At 43.0% G+C, this 12,631-nt stretch overlaps 1 long non-coding RNA gene across 1 annotated transcript; it reads right to left on the bottom strand.

Moving 5' to 3' along the window:
- Nucleotides 1–2,183: 2,183 nt before the first annotated feature.
- Nucleotides 2,184–3,464, bottom strand: LOC125723198 (uncharacterized). The gene is made up of 3 exons (XR_007386803.1): nt 3,114–3,464; nt 2,633–2,925; nt 2,184–2,264 (listed from the first exon to the last, which is right to left on the bottom strand). It is a non-coding gene; the product is annotated as an uncharacterized LOC125723198 (long non-coding RNA).
- Between the last annotated feature and the right edge of the window lie 9,167 nt (nt 3,465–12,631).

The raw sequence follows: 12,631 nt of genomic DNA, 5'->3' as shown, positions 1-12,631 counted from the left end.
CATGACAATGATCCCAAACACACTGCCCGGGCAACAAAGGAGTGGCTCCGTAAGAAGCATTTGAAAGTCCTGGAGTGGCCTAGCCAGTCTCCAGACCTCAACCCCATAGAAAATCTGTGGAGGGAGTTGAAAGTCCGTGTTGCTCGGCGACAGCCCCAAAACATCACTGCTCTCGAGAAGATCTGCATGGAGGAATGGGCCAAAATACCAGCTACTGTGTGTGCAAACCTGGTAAAGACCTATAGTAATCGTTTGACCTCTGTTATTGCCAACAAAGGTTATGTTACAAAGTATTGAGTTGAATTTTTGTTATTGACCAAATACTTATTTTCCACCCTAATTTACAAATAAATTCTTTAAAAATCCTACCATGTGAATTCATGGATTTTTTTTTCACATTCTGTCTCTCACAGTTGAAGTGTACCTATGATGAAAATTACTGACCTCTGCCATCATTTTCAGTGGGAGAACTTGCACAATCGGTGGCTGACCAAATACTTTTTTGCCCCACTGTATATGAAAGAGAGCTGTCCTGCATTAAAACTATGGTACACTGTATGTACTGTACTACTTTTCAAGGTATTATCTGTTTTAAGTGAAATGCAGATATGACTTTGATAAGTATGTATGATATGGAATACAGTATGTGAGTGGTGGTAGACCACTAGATTGTGAATTAGGAATTACAGCACTGTAGTGTTTGCTTTCATGTCTTTTTACTTCAGGCGAACTCATTTGCTGGTCTCTTCCAGGTTGGATATAGGTTGAAAAGGAGACAGTACAGTGCAGAAATGTTTCATTTTAATGTCTTAAAATTATAAACATCTTCACAAGAGCCAAGCTTAACCAAAATGTCAGTAGGGAAAAACTCACTGGATAGATGTCATACATTGGCTCTGTCTACCTCATAATAAAACTTTTAAATCTATTTTAACAAAACCAAACTACCTAACATGTGACACATATATTAAATTAAAATATATTAAATGTACAGATATGCCCCTATATTTGTACACTTAATAATGTACGTCGTTATTATGTCATATTTGTACATTTAATAATAAATGTAATAAAGTATCTATCTAATCTTACATATGACACTCCCACACTGGCAGAACTTTTTCCTGAAATCAGAAATGTTTTCCGGAACCAGAACCTTTTCTTGGGTTTACACTGCAGACCTTAGCCTGACTGTAGTTCCTCAGAGGCAGTTCCAGAAATTCTTTTTAGAATCTATTACAAAAGAAGGTATTTTCTATCCAAACATAAACTACTGGGGAAGTGTCTACAGCGATAGCTGGCTGAGTGGTTGACCACAAGCATTGGCGCCAACTTGGAAGTTACACAGAAGTGCAGAAAAGGTGGTGTAGCTGAGCAAAAATTGAGCATTTAATGTATCAATTAATACTTTAGCGTCTGGCAGACCAAGGCATAGTGAAGGGGGCAAGGGATAGGAAGGCTCGCTTTAAGGGGAAAGAATTCCTTTTTATTAAGCCATTAATAGGACAGGGGCTATTTACAATTTGTGCAGCATGCTCAGTGCACTTCCTGGGCTCCTCTATGTGAACCATCTTACCGGCAGTACTGCTCCCCTCCCAGAGTTCGGCCATCCCAGCAAGTACCACAGCCATATCTTCCAGCAAGTCGCCAAGGACTGGTGGCAGCAGCAGGTTCCTCCTTTCTTGGAACAGCTTACACACGGAGCAGCAAGGGACCACTGGAGGAGCTGGGCTGGAGTCAAGCACTGGGTGGCCAGCAGGCTCTGGTAATTCAGGTCTTCCCAGGCTTCAGCTGTTCTTCTACAGTGTTGGAGGGACCTGTTGCCGACCGCCAGGCTGTTTCCTCTCTGGTCCTCCTATTCTGCAACTCCAGTGGCCTTGCGCAGCTGCTCCCACGCCGCCGCCAGCTGCTCCCCGTCGCCGCCAGCTGCTCCCACGCCGCCGCCAGCTGCTCCCACGCCGCCGCCAGCTGCTCCCCGTCGCCGCCAGCTGCACCCACGCCGCCGCCAGCTGCTCCCACGTCGCCGCCAGCTGCTCCCCGTTGCCGCCAGCTGCTCCCACCCCGCCGCCAGCTGCTCCCCGTCGCCGCCAGCTGCTCCCACGCCGCCGCCAGCTGCTCCCACGCCCCCCACAGCTGCTCCCACGCCCCCCACAGCTGCTCCCACGCCCCCCCCAGCTGCTCCTGCAGTTTCTCCAGGCTGCGGCACCCCTATTCCAGGGACTCATGCAGCCACTGCTGGTCCCGTTCACCCTGCTCCTGTTGTCCTGCCATACATAAAAAGAAGAGCACTTAGACAAAATTCTACATCTTACACAGAAGTAAGTAAGACTGTGTAAGACAGCATAAGGCAGCACAGGAAGGACACTAATATACAAAACAACATACAGTACAGAAATGTAAAACCAGTCAGTGGGTGAATATGATGAAAAGAAAAATATCTCACATCGTTTCACAGCGATTATATTATTGCACCTTATAGATACAGTATTCACAGTAATTGTATTATTACTTGCATTATTGGGTCAAGAGCAAAGAAAAAGAGAGAGAGAAGGAATTACTGGTGCTCTCACTTCACAAACTAACGTTCTTTTGTTTTCATGCATAGAAAATGCAATGAAACGCAAATACTTACTTGCTTGTTTCCTGCAGACCACAGTGCTAAGTATATATACTGATGGAAAAATAAAACACAATATGTTCCGTAATGAGAAAACAATATTTAATGTTTGTGGTCTTTCCCAAAAAGGTATTAGCTTGTTATCATCCTGAATACCGGTGTTGTTTTTGTAGTGCGGCACTGAAATTTGAAAGCTCGTTAGAAGCACTTATACCCAATGAGGTCCAGGTGAAGCAGTGGCTTGATTAGGTCTCCTTCAAAGAAGCTTTTTGCTGTGTTCCATTGATCTCAGAGGTCAGAAGTAGGAGCTAGGAAGGATGTCACGGCTGCGTTAGCCGTGTTCCAGTACAACAACTTGGAAAGCCATTTAGCAATACCAGTTATAGCCAGGTTTGTTGTTAGCCATTGTTAGCAATACCAGTTGATAACAACTCATTGCGTGATATTTTGTGCATACAAACACCATAGCACCATAGCTAATTAGTATGTACTGTACCTGCAGCATTCACTTCTGTGAAGCCATCTTGAATTCTAAGGTCAGGGTTGCAGAGTCTGACTAGGAACTCAGAAATTCTAACATTTAGTTTTATGGCATATTCTGGAATCCCAGTTCCTCGTTTCTCCTAGTGTTTGAGTTCTTCATGTTTAGTGATTATGACCCTTGCCTGTCTGTTGTAACTCCCAGTGTTTGGTTAATCATCAATGGCCCTGTTTATTTCGTATCTATATCTAATGTATCCTATGCATGTCTATGTGTGTATGTGTGTGTGTGTATATATATATATATATATATATATATTAGTTTTCCATGTTTTGTTAGCCTTTTGCTAACTTTGATTAAATTCTCGATATGTTTACTTGCCTGTGTTTAGACCCCTCATGGTCCCTTTAGTTTCTAGTTTTCCAGAGTTCAGTTTCTAATAAATTTGCCTTTGTCTTCAACCATCACGCCACACCGTAACAGAAGACAGGCTGTTCCAGATCTGGTTGCCCTCAAGTGACCCCAGCAGAGCCTCTCGGAGACACTGCTTTAGGTCTCCGCCAAAACAGGCTTTTCCAGAAAGATTTCCATGGCAACTGCATTATTGGATTACTAATTAGAGGACTGATCGTCTGGGGAGTTCACACCTGGGTTTGAATAGCTGACCTAAACTAAAAGTTATGGTTACCATACGTCTGAGTTTCCCCGGACACATTCCCTTTTTGGGTCCCTGTCCAGGCATCTTGGTGGTTTTTCAAAAATCAGCAGTTTGTCTGGGTTTAGCGCTGCTACCCTTATGACTCAGTGTTGCAAGTTACAGTGGAGTATCAAGTGAAAGAAAAGGCACCAATTTTCAATATACGACAGTCACTCATTACCGTCACACAGCGTTTCCAAGGGTCATGCACACATTTACTTTAAAAATTAAGCAATATGCACAACCCTGTGTGTCACGCTGTCCCATTGCTCTGAAACCATTGGGATTGTGACACTTCATTTTTATTTTCGTGTGAACAGTTAATTGCGTAATTTGCTTGAAGTTTAACAAATTTTAGCTTAGCGTTTTGTAATATTTGTTGAAAAAGACTTGAACATACAGGTTGTAGTCGACTTACGACTGCAAACGGTTTTGACGGACCCTTCAGAAGCCGTTTTATTCATAAATCCCCTTTTATATGCAAAAATCATTGTATGTATAGTATACTGTGTAATAAAATTATATCGCCCTTAAGTCATATTGGTTGGTGTTTTTAACCTTTTTATTACCATTTTCTTAGTTCATTAGTTATTGCTTTTTATCACCATTGTACAAATGTATACTGTACTGTGACCACTGCGAACAGTAGCCTGAGCACGAGATAAATGAATGAGCGGTTCATGGGGATGCTCGCACTGCTAGGAACACTAATGTTGCCCGATGCAGCACAGTTGTGGCCACATACTGTACAGTCATGGCTGAAATTATCGGCACCCCTGGAATTTGAGAAAACGCATCATTTCTCCGAGAAAATTGTTGCAATTACAAATGTTCGGGTATACAAATGTTTATTTTCTTTATGTGCATTGGAACAACACAAAAAAACAGACATCATTTCCACAAAACTCAAAAACTGCGCCGGGCAGCTTAATATTTGGTTGCACGCCCTTTGGAAAAAATAACTGAAATTAGTCGCTTCCTATTACCATCAACAAGCTTATTTCACCTCTCAACTGGAATTTTCGACCACTCTTCTTTCGCAGACTTGAAGGGTGCCTTCTCCCAACAGCAATTTTCAGATCTCTCCATAAGTGTTCAATCGGAAATAGATCCAGACTCATCGGAACTCGCCAGCGTTTTGTCTTCAAGCATTACTGAGTGTTTTTAGAGGTATGTTTGGGGTCATTGTCCTGCTGGAACACCCATGACCTCTGACACAGACCCAGCTTTCTGACACTGGGCCCTACATTGCACCCCAAAATCTTCTGGTAGTCTTCAGATTTCATGATGCCTTGCACACAGTCAAGGCATCCAGTGCTCGAAGCAGCAAAACAAGACATCGCAGAACCTCCACCATGTTTGACTGTAGATACTGTGTTCTTTTCTTTGTAGGGCTCATTCCATTTTCTATAAACAGTAGAATGATGAGCTTTACCAAAATGCTCTACCTTGGTCTCATCTGTCCACAAGACGTTTGCCCAAAAGGATTTTGGCATCTTCAAATACATTTTGGCAAACTCCCGTCTGACTTTTTATGTTTCTGTGTCAGCAGTGGGGTCCTCCTGGGTCTCCTGCCATGTTCATTTCATTCAGATGTGGATGGATAGTTTGAGCTGACACTGTTGACCCCTGACTCTGCAGAACAGCTTGAATTTGTTTAGAAGTTGATTGGAGCTGTTTGTCCACCATTCAGACTATCCTTCGTTGCAGTCTTATTTTTTCTCTTCCGTCCACGTCTTGTGATTAACTACAGTGCCATGTGTTGTGAACTTCTTGATTAGGTTGCGCACAGTGGACAAAGGAACATGAAGATCTCTGAAGATGGACTTGCAGCCTTGAGTCTGTTTATATTTTTCCACAATTTTTGTTCTCAAATCCTCAGACAATTCTCTGCTCTTCTTTCTGTTCTCCATGCTTAGTGTCGCACACATACACGAAACAGAAGGGTTGAGTCAACTTTTCTCTATTTTAACTGGCTTCAGGTGTGATTGCTATATTGCCAGCACCTGTTTCTTGCCACAGGTCAATTCAAATGAGCATCATATGCTTGAAATAAAACAATTTACCCACAATTTTGAAAAGGTGCCAATAATATTGTCTGGCCCATTTTTGGAGTTCTTTGTAAAATGATGTCAAATTAGGTTTTTTTGTCTGTTTTTCTGTGTTGATAAAGGAAATAACATAAAGGAAATTATCCATCCATTTTCCAAACCGCTTATCCTTCTGGGTTGTGGGGAGTCTGGAGCCTTTCCCAGAAGCTATGGGCACAAGGCAGGAAACAACCCAGCCCATCACAGGGCACACTCACATATGCACTCCTACGGGCAATTTTAGTAACAACAATTAGTCTCAGATTGTCTTTGGACTGTGGGGCGAAACCGGAGAACCCGGAGAAAACCCTACGACAACATGGGGAGAACATGCAAATTCCACACACATGTAACCCAGGCGGAGACTCAAACCCGGGTCCCAGAGGTGTGAGGTAACAGTGCTAACTACTGCACCACCATGCCACCCCAGAATGAATTTCATCTTTTCTCTAATTAAAATTGTATATTCTACGAGTACTATGATGGTTGCCTTTGTATTGATCACGTACAGACTTTTTTCTTGTCATTATTCCTAAAACAACGCAGTATAACATTACATTGTATTAGGTAACATAATCTACAGATTATTATATGGGAGGATGTGCATAGGTTATATGTAAATACAATGACATTCAATATAAGGAACTTGAACATCGGCAGAATTTGGTATTTGGGGGTCCTGGAACCAATCCGCCGTGGAGCTGCAGGGATGAGGTTATTGTTATTTCAGCATAAAAGGCTGAAATTTCCGTCCAATTAGTATTGTATTTCTTTTTCCATCAGAGTACATCACAATTACAGTCAGCATTAAAGAGCAGCATGACAATTACTGGCAACAGTAAAGAACAGCATGACATTTACAGCCAATAATAAAGAGCAGCATGACAATTACAGCCAACAATAAAGAGCAGCATGACAATTACAGCCAACATTAAAGAGCAGCATGACAATTACAGCCAACATTAAAGAGCAGCATGACAATTACAGGCAACAATAAAGAAAAGCATGACAATTACAGCCAACAATAAAGAAAAGCATGACAATTACAGCCAACAATAAAGAGCAGCTGCAATGGGCTAGCCCCCTATCCAGGGTTGTTCCCAGCCTCGTGCCCATTGATTCCGGAATAGGCTCCGGGCGACCCAGTAGGATAAGTGGTTTGGAAAATGGATGGATGGATATTATTTATGTTCACTATAATGCTATTGCTTTAGAAAGGCTTGACCCTAAATCAGAAGATGGTTTTAACTTAAATAAATGAAGTTATTATTATTTTGAGACCCAGCTGTTGTTAAATGGAGGTAGATAATGGTAATTAACAAACTAACAGTCATGACTTAATGACTGAGGAAGTTTACAGTTGCCACAATGAAGTCAGGCAAGTACTGTTCTCCTGGCAACCACCGAACCCAGACTCGTCCATCGGTCTGCCAGACAGGGAAGCATGATTTGTCACTTCAAAGAGCACATCTCCACTGCTCTAGAGTCCAGTGGTGGCGTGCTTTACACCACTGCATCAGACGCTTGGCATTGAGCTTGTGCTGGAGATAATGTCATAGTTAATGCAGTTATTGAATCAACAGAGCGATGGCGACTTTTTTTTTTCAGTACAACCCATGTTTCACAAATGTTTGGAAACCTGACCGCATGGCTTGGTGCTTGATTTTATACACCTGTTACAATGGGTCAGAATGAAAAACCTGATTTCAATGATTAAGAGGTCTTATTAAGAGGTCTTATCCAGAAAGGGTCACTGGTTGTGCGGGTTTTCGCTGCAAAATCCAGTTTATTCCCTAGATTACTAATTAGAGGACTGATTGTCTAAAGAGTCCTCACACCTGGGTTTGAACAGTTGACGTAAAGGTTATCCCAAAACTGCATACACACCGGCCCTTTGTAGATAAGATTGACCACCCCTGATATAGTGAAAGTACGATTGCTGCTCAGGAGGGCTTACAGGTTTCCCTAAGGTACACCTTACACAGGATGCCAGTCCATTGTAGGGCACATGCTGCGAATTATGATGCTTTTCCACTGACATACAGGAACAGGCCACGCCCTACAATTATCTCAAAGAGGGACTAGTTATGGTGCGGTTCCAGCTTGCTTCAGTTTTCCACTGCAGAAGGGTCGGCTCATAAAGCTGTTGTTGGGTTTGGAGAGGGAGAGTGATGTGAACCAAAGAGATGCTTATTTGCTGTTCACATGCAGTACATCAGATTTACTGTGTGGTAACATCTGCTACCACGTCTGTTAGAAGCACCAAATTTCAGTTCAGCTTTCATTATAATTAGTTCAATTATTTCTGGTCCTCTATAACTGAGGAATTAGGTTTCCTTTCACTACATTTAGCTAGTAATGGGAAGGACCCACTTTTGCCTATAGTACTACTTCCAGGGTTGTGTGTTTAGTGAAACTGTTCTGTATACCACTGAGCTGATTTCTATAACTGGAACGTTTTTCTAGAACCAAGGAGTTTTGTCGTGTTCATGCTGCAGCCTCTCGCCCCGATTGCAGTTCCTCGGAGGCAGTCCCACAACCCTTGTTTAGTACTTACTTCAGACTAGGTATTTTTTGTTCAAGCACAAACCAGGAGGCGCTTGCAGCGATAAACTTGCCGAGTGGTTGGAAGTTAAGCAGAATACATATTTTTTTGCTTGCGTTTCCATTTTTCTGCATTGGGAAATAAGATCTCTAACCAATATACTTTTCTGTAATAATGTCAGTGCCGGCAGAGAACTTGCCAGTGCTTATTAGCAGGGTAACTTTACATTCTGTTTTTTTCTGTGGAAAAACGATCGATCTGCTGGATAAATTTAATAAGCAGCATGGACATTGTCATGCCCGGCTCGTACGATCCTCGTGTGTGCCACGCCCCCCTTATTATCCAAGTGTGCTTCCCTAATTGTACCCAGCTGTACCCTTTTGTTTTGCCAGGTCTTGCCTATTTCAGTTCATGTCTTGCCCCGCATTGTGTCCATCATTGATGTTTGATGTTGGTTGAGGTCTGATGTTCCCTTGTCGCTGTCTCCCTGGTCTCCCGAATAAATCCCCAGTTTTCCCCTTCTTTCGCCTGCCTGCCTCATCCCTGCCTGATCTCTCCTGCCAGCCAGCTCGTCGCTACACCTGCGACCCTGACAAAACCATCTTCTGATTTAGGGTCAAGCATTTCTAAAGCAATAGCATTATAGTGAACATAAATAATATCCATACATCCATTTTCCAAACCGCTTATCCTACTGGGTCGCCAGGGGTCTGGAGCCTATCCTGAAAGCAATGGGCACATTACACTCGGTCCGGCCCCTGGCTTTTCCTGAATTCTGATTTCTTTACATAAACATTGACTTCATTGATATTGTTATTGATTTATCGACAGACCATCATACGTTTTAGACGTTATAATAACAACACTCTATTGATCCCCAAAGAGAGAAATTCTCTCCTTGCCTGCCCCCTCTTACTGTCCATGATACACAAGCACATATGTAGAAAAACGTCAGCTTGGAAGCCAAGGCTGGACTTAACCTACTCCTTAGGGTTCAACTGGAAACTGCCCCATGGCCGAGCGGTCTAAAGCCTCCCACGCAGTGTAAATGGCCTTTCAAAGTAAGGTGTGTTCTGTTCTCCGAAGTAAGGCGGGGGTTCGAATCCAACTTCTGACAAAAGTTCTTCAATCGCTACAGCAGAATTTCAGCAACTGCTTGGCTTTAATTGCTTTCTTTTATTTTTGCGTTTCAGGCAAAACTACATAACACTTAAAGACACTTCCGGCGTGTAAATGGAGAACGAAATTATAGTTATACCGAATCTCCTACACACAATACCAAGGTTACCAACTTTGCTCAGCTGACCGGAGTGAGACGTTCAATTCCCGTAAGATTTCTTTGCGCCAGCCTGAGAGTCTGACAAACACGTCACACCAGATGCATGAGAGATGGAAACCTGGGATATTCAGTCGAATCAGATCAAATATGATGCTAAGTTAGTACTAAGTTAAAATATGTTCCGGACTTGTAACATGCACCCATGATTTGGAACAGTCAGCTGTCTCTGGCCACGCCCCCTACACTCCGGTCCGGCCCCTGGCTTTTCCTGAATTCTGATTTCTTTACATAAACATTGACTTCATTGATATTGTTATTGATTTATCGACAGACCATCATACGTTTTAGACGTTATAATAACAACACTCTATTGATCCCCAAAGAGAGAAATTCTCTCCTTGCCTGCCCCCTCTTACTGTCCATGATACACAAGCACATATGTAGAAAAACGTCAGCTTGGAAGCCAAGGCTGGACTTAACCTACTCCTTAGGGTTCAACTGGAAACTGCCCCATGGCTGAGCGGTCTAAAGCCTCCCACGCAGCGTAAATGGCCTTTCAAAGTAAGGTGTGTTCTGTTCTCCGAAGTAAGGCGTGGGTTCGAATCCAACTTCCGACAAAAGTTCTTCAATCGCTGCGGCCGAATTTCAGCAACTGCTTGGCTTTAATTGCTTTCTTTTATTTTTGCGTTTCAGGCAAAACTACATAACACTTAAAGACACTTCCGGCGTGTAAATGGAGAACGAAATTATAGTTATACCGAATCTCCTACACACAATACCAAGGTTACCAACTTTGCTCAGCTGACCGGAGTGAGACGTTCAATTCCCGTAAGATTTCTTTGCGCCAGCCTAAGAGTCTGACAAACACGTCACACCAGATGCATGAGAGATGGAAACCTGGGATATTCAGTCGAATCAGATCAAATATGATGCTAAGTTAGTACTAAGTTAAAATATGTTCCGGACTTGTAACATGCACCCATGATTTGGAACAGTCAGCTGTCTCTGGCCACGCCCCCTACACTCCGGTCCGGCCCCTGGCTTTTCCTGAATTCTGATTTCTTTACATAAACATTGACTTCATTGATATTGTTATTGATTTATCGACAGACCATCATACGTTTTAGACGTTATAATAACAACACTCTATTGATCCCCAAAGAGAGAAATTCTCTCCTTGCCTGCCCCCTCTTACTGTCCATGATACACAAGCACATATGTAGAAAAACGTCAGCTTGGAAGCCAAGGCTGGACTTAACCTACTCCTTAGGGTTCAACTGGAAACTGCCCCATGGCCGAGCGGTCTAAAGCCTCCCACGCAGCGTAAATGGCCTTTCAAAGTAAGGTGTGTTCTGTTCTCCGAAGTAAGGCCTGGGTTCGAATCCAACTTCCGACAAAAGTTCTTCAATCGCTGCGGCAGAATTTCAGCAACTGCTTGGATTTAATTGCTTTGTTTTATTTTTGCGTTTCAGGCAAAACTACATAACACTTAAAGACACTTCCGGCGTGTAAATGGAGAACGAAATTATAGTTATACCGAATCTCCTACACACAATACCAAGGTTACCAACTTTGCTCAGCTGACCGGAGTGAGACGTTCAATTCCCGTAAGATTTCTTTGCGCCAGCCTGAGAGTCTGACAAACACGTCACACCAGATGCATGAGAGATGGAAACCTGGGATATTCAGTCGAATCAGATCAAATATGATGCTAAGTTAGTACTAAGTTAAAATATGTTCCGGACTTGTAACATGCACCCATGATTTGGAACAGTCAGCTGTCTCTGGGCACGCCCCCTACACTCCGGTCCGGCCCCTGGCTTTTCCTGAATTCTGATTTCTTTACATAAACATTGACTTCATTGATATTGTTATTGATTTATCGACAGACCATCATACGTTTTAGACGTTATAATAACAACACTCTATTGATCCCCAAAGAGAGAAATTCTCTCCTTGCCTGCCCCCTCTTACTGTCCATGATACACAAGCACATATGTAGAAAAACGTCAGCTTGGAAGCCAAGGCTGGACTTAACCTACTCCTTAGGGTTCAACTGGAAACTGCCCCATGGCTGAGCGGTCTAAAGCCTCCCACGCAGCGTAAATGGCCTTTCAAAGTAAGGTGTGTTCTGTTCTCCGAAGTAAGGCGTGGGTTCGAATCCAACTTCCGACAAAAGTTCTTCAATCGCTGCGGCCGAATTTCAGCAACTGCTTGGATTTAATTGCTTTCTTTTATTTTTGCGTTTCAGGCAAAACTACATAACACTTAAAGACACTTCCGGCGTGTAAATGGAGAACGAAATTATAGTTATACCGAATCTCCTACACACAATACCAAGGTTACCAACTTTGCTCAGCTGACCGGAGTGAGACGTTCAATTCCCGTAAGATTTCTTTGCGCCAGCCTGAGAGTCTGACAAACACGTCACACCAGATGCATGAGAGATGGAAACCTGGGATATTCAGTCGAATCAGATCAAATATGATGCTAAGTTAGTACTAAGTTAAAATATGTTCCGGACTTGTAACATGCACCCATGATTTGGAACAGTCAGCTGTCTCTGGCCACGCCCCCTACACTCCGGTCCGGCCCCTGGCTTTTCCTGAATTCTGATTTCTTTACATAAACATTGACTTCATTGATATTGTTATTGATTTATCGACAGACCATCATACGTTTTAGACGTTATAATAACAACACTCTATTGATCCCCAAAGAGAGAAATTCTCTCCTTGCCTGCCCCCTCTTACTGTCCATGATACACAAGCACATATGTAGAAAAACGTCAGCTTGGAAGCCAAGGCTGGACTTAACCTACTCCTTAGGGTTCAACTGGAAACTGCCCCATGGCTGAGCGGTCTAAAGCCTCCCACGCAGCGTAAATGGCCTTTCAAAGTAAGGTGTGTTCTGTTCTCCGAA

This window comes from Brienomyrus brachyistius, unplaced genomic scaffold (assembly GCF_023856365.1).
Source record: "Brienomyrus brachyistius isolate T26 unplaced genomic scaffold, BBRACH_0.4 scaffold46, whole genome shotgun sequence".
NCBI classification, from domain to species: Eukaryota; Metazoa; Chordata; class Actinopteri; order Osteoglossiformes; family Mormyridae; genus Brienomyrus; species Brienomyrus brachyistius.
The sequence above is the reverse complement of the archived record's forward strand: the minus strand, read 5'-3'. Positions and strand labels throughout refer to the sequence as shown.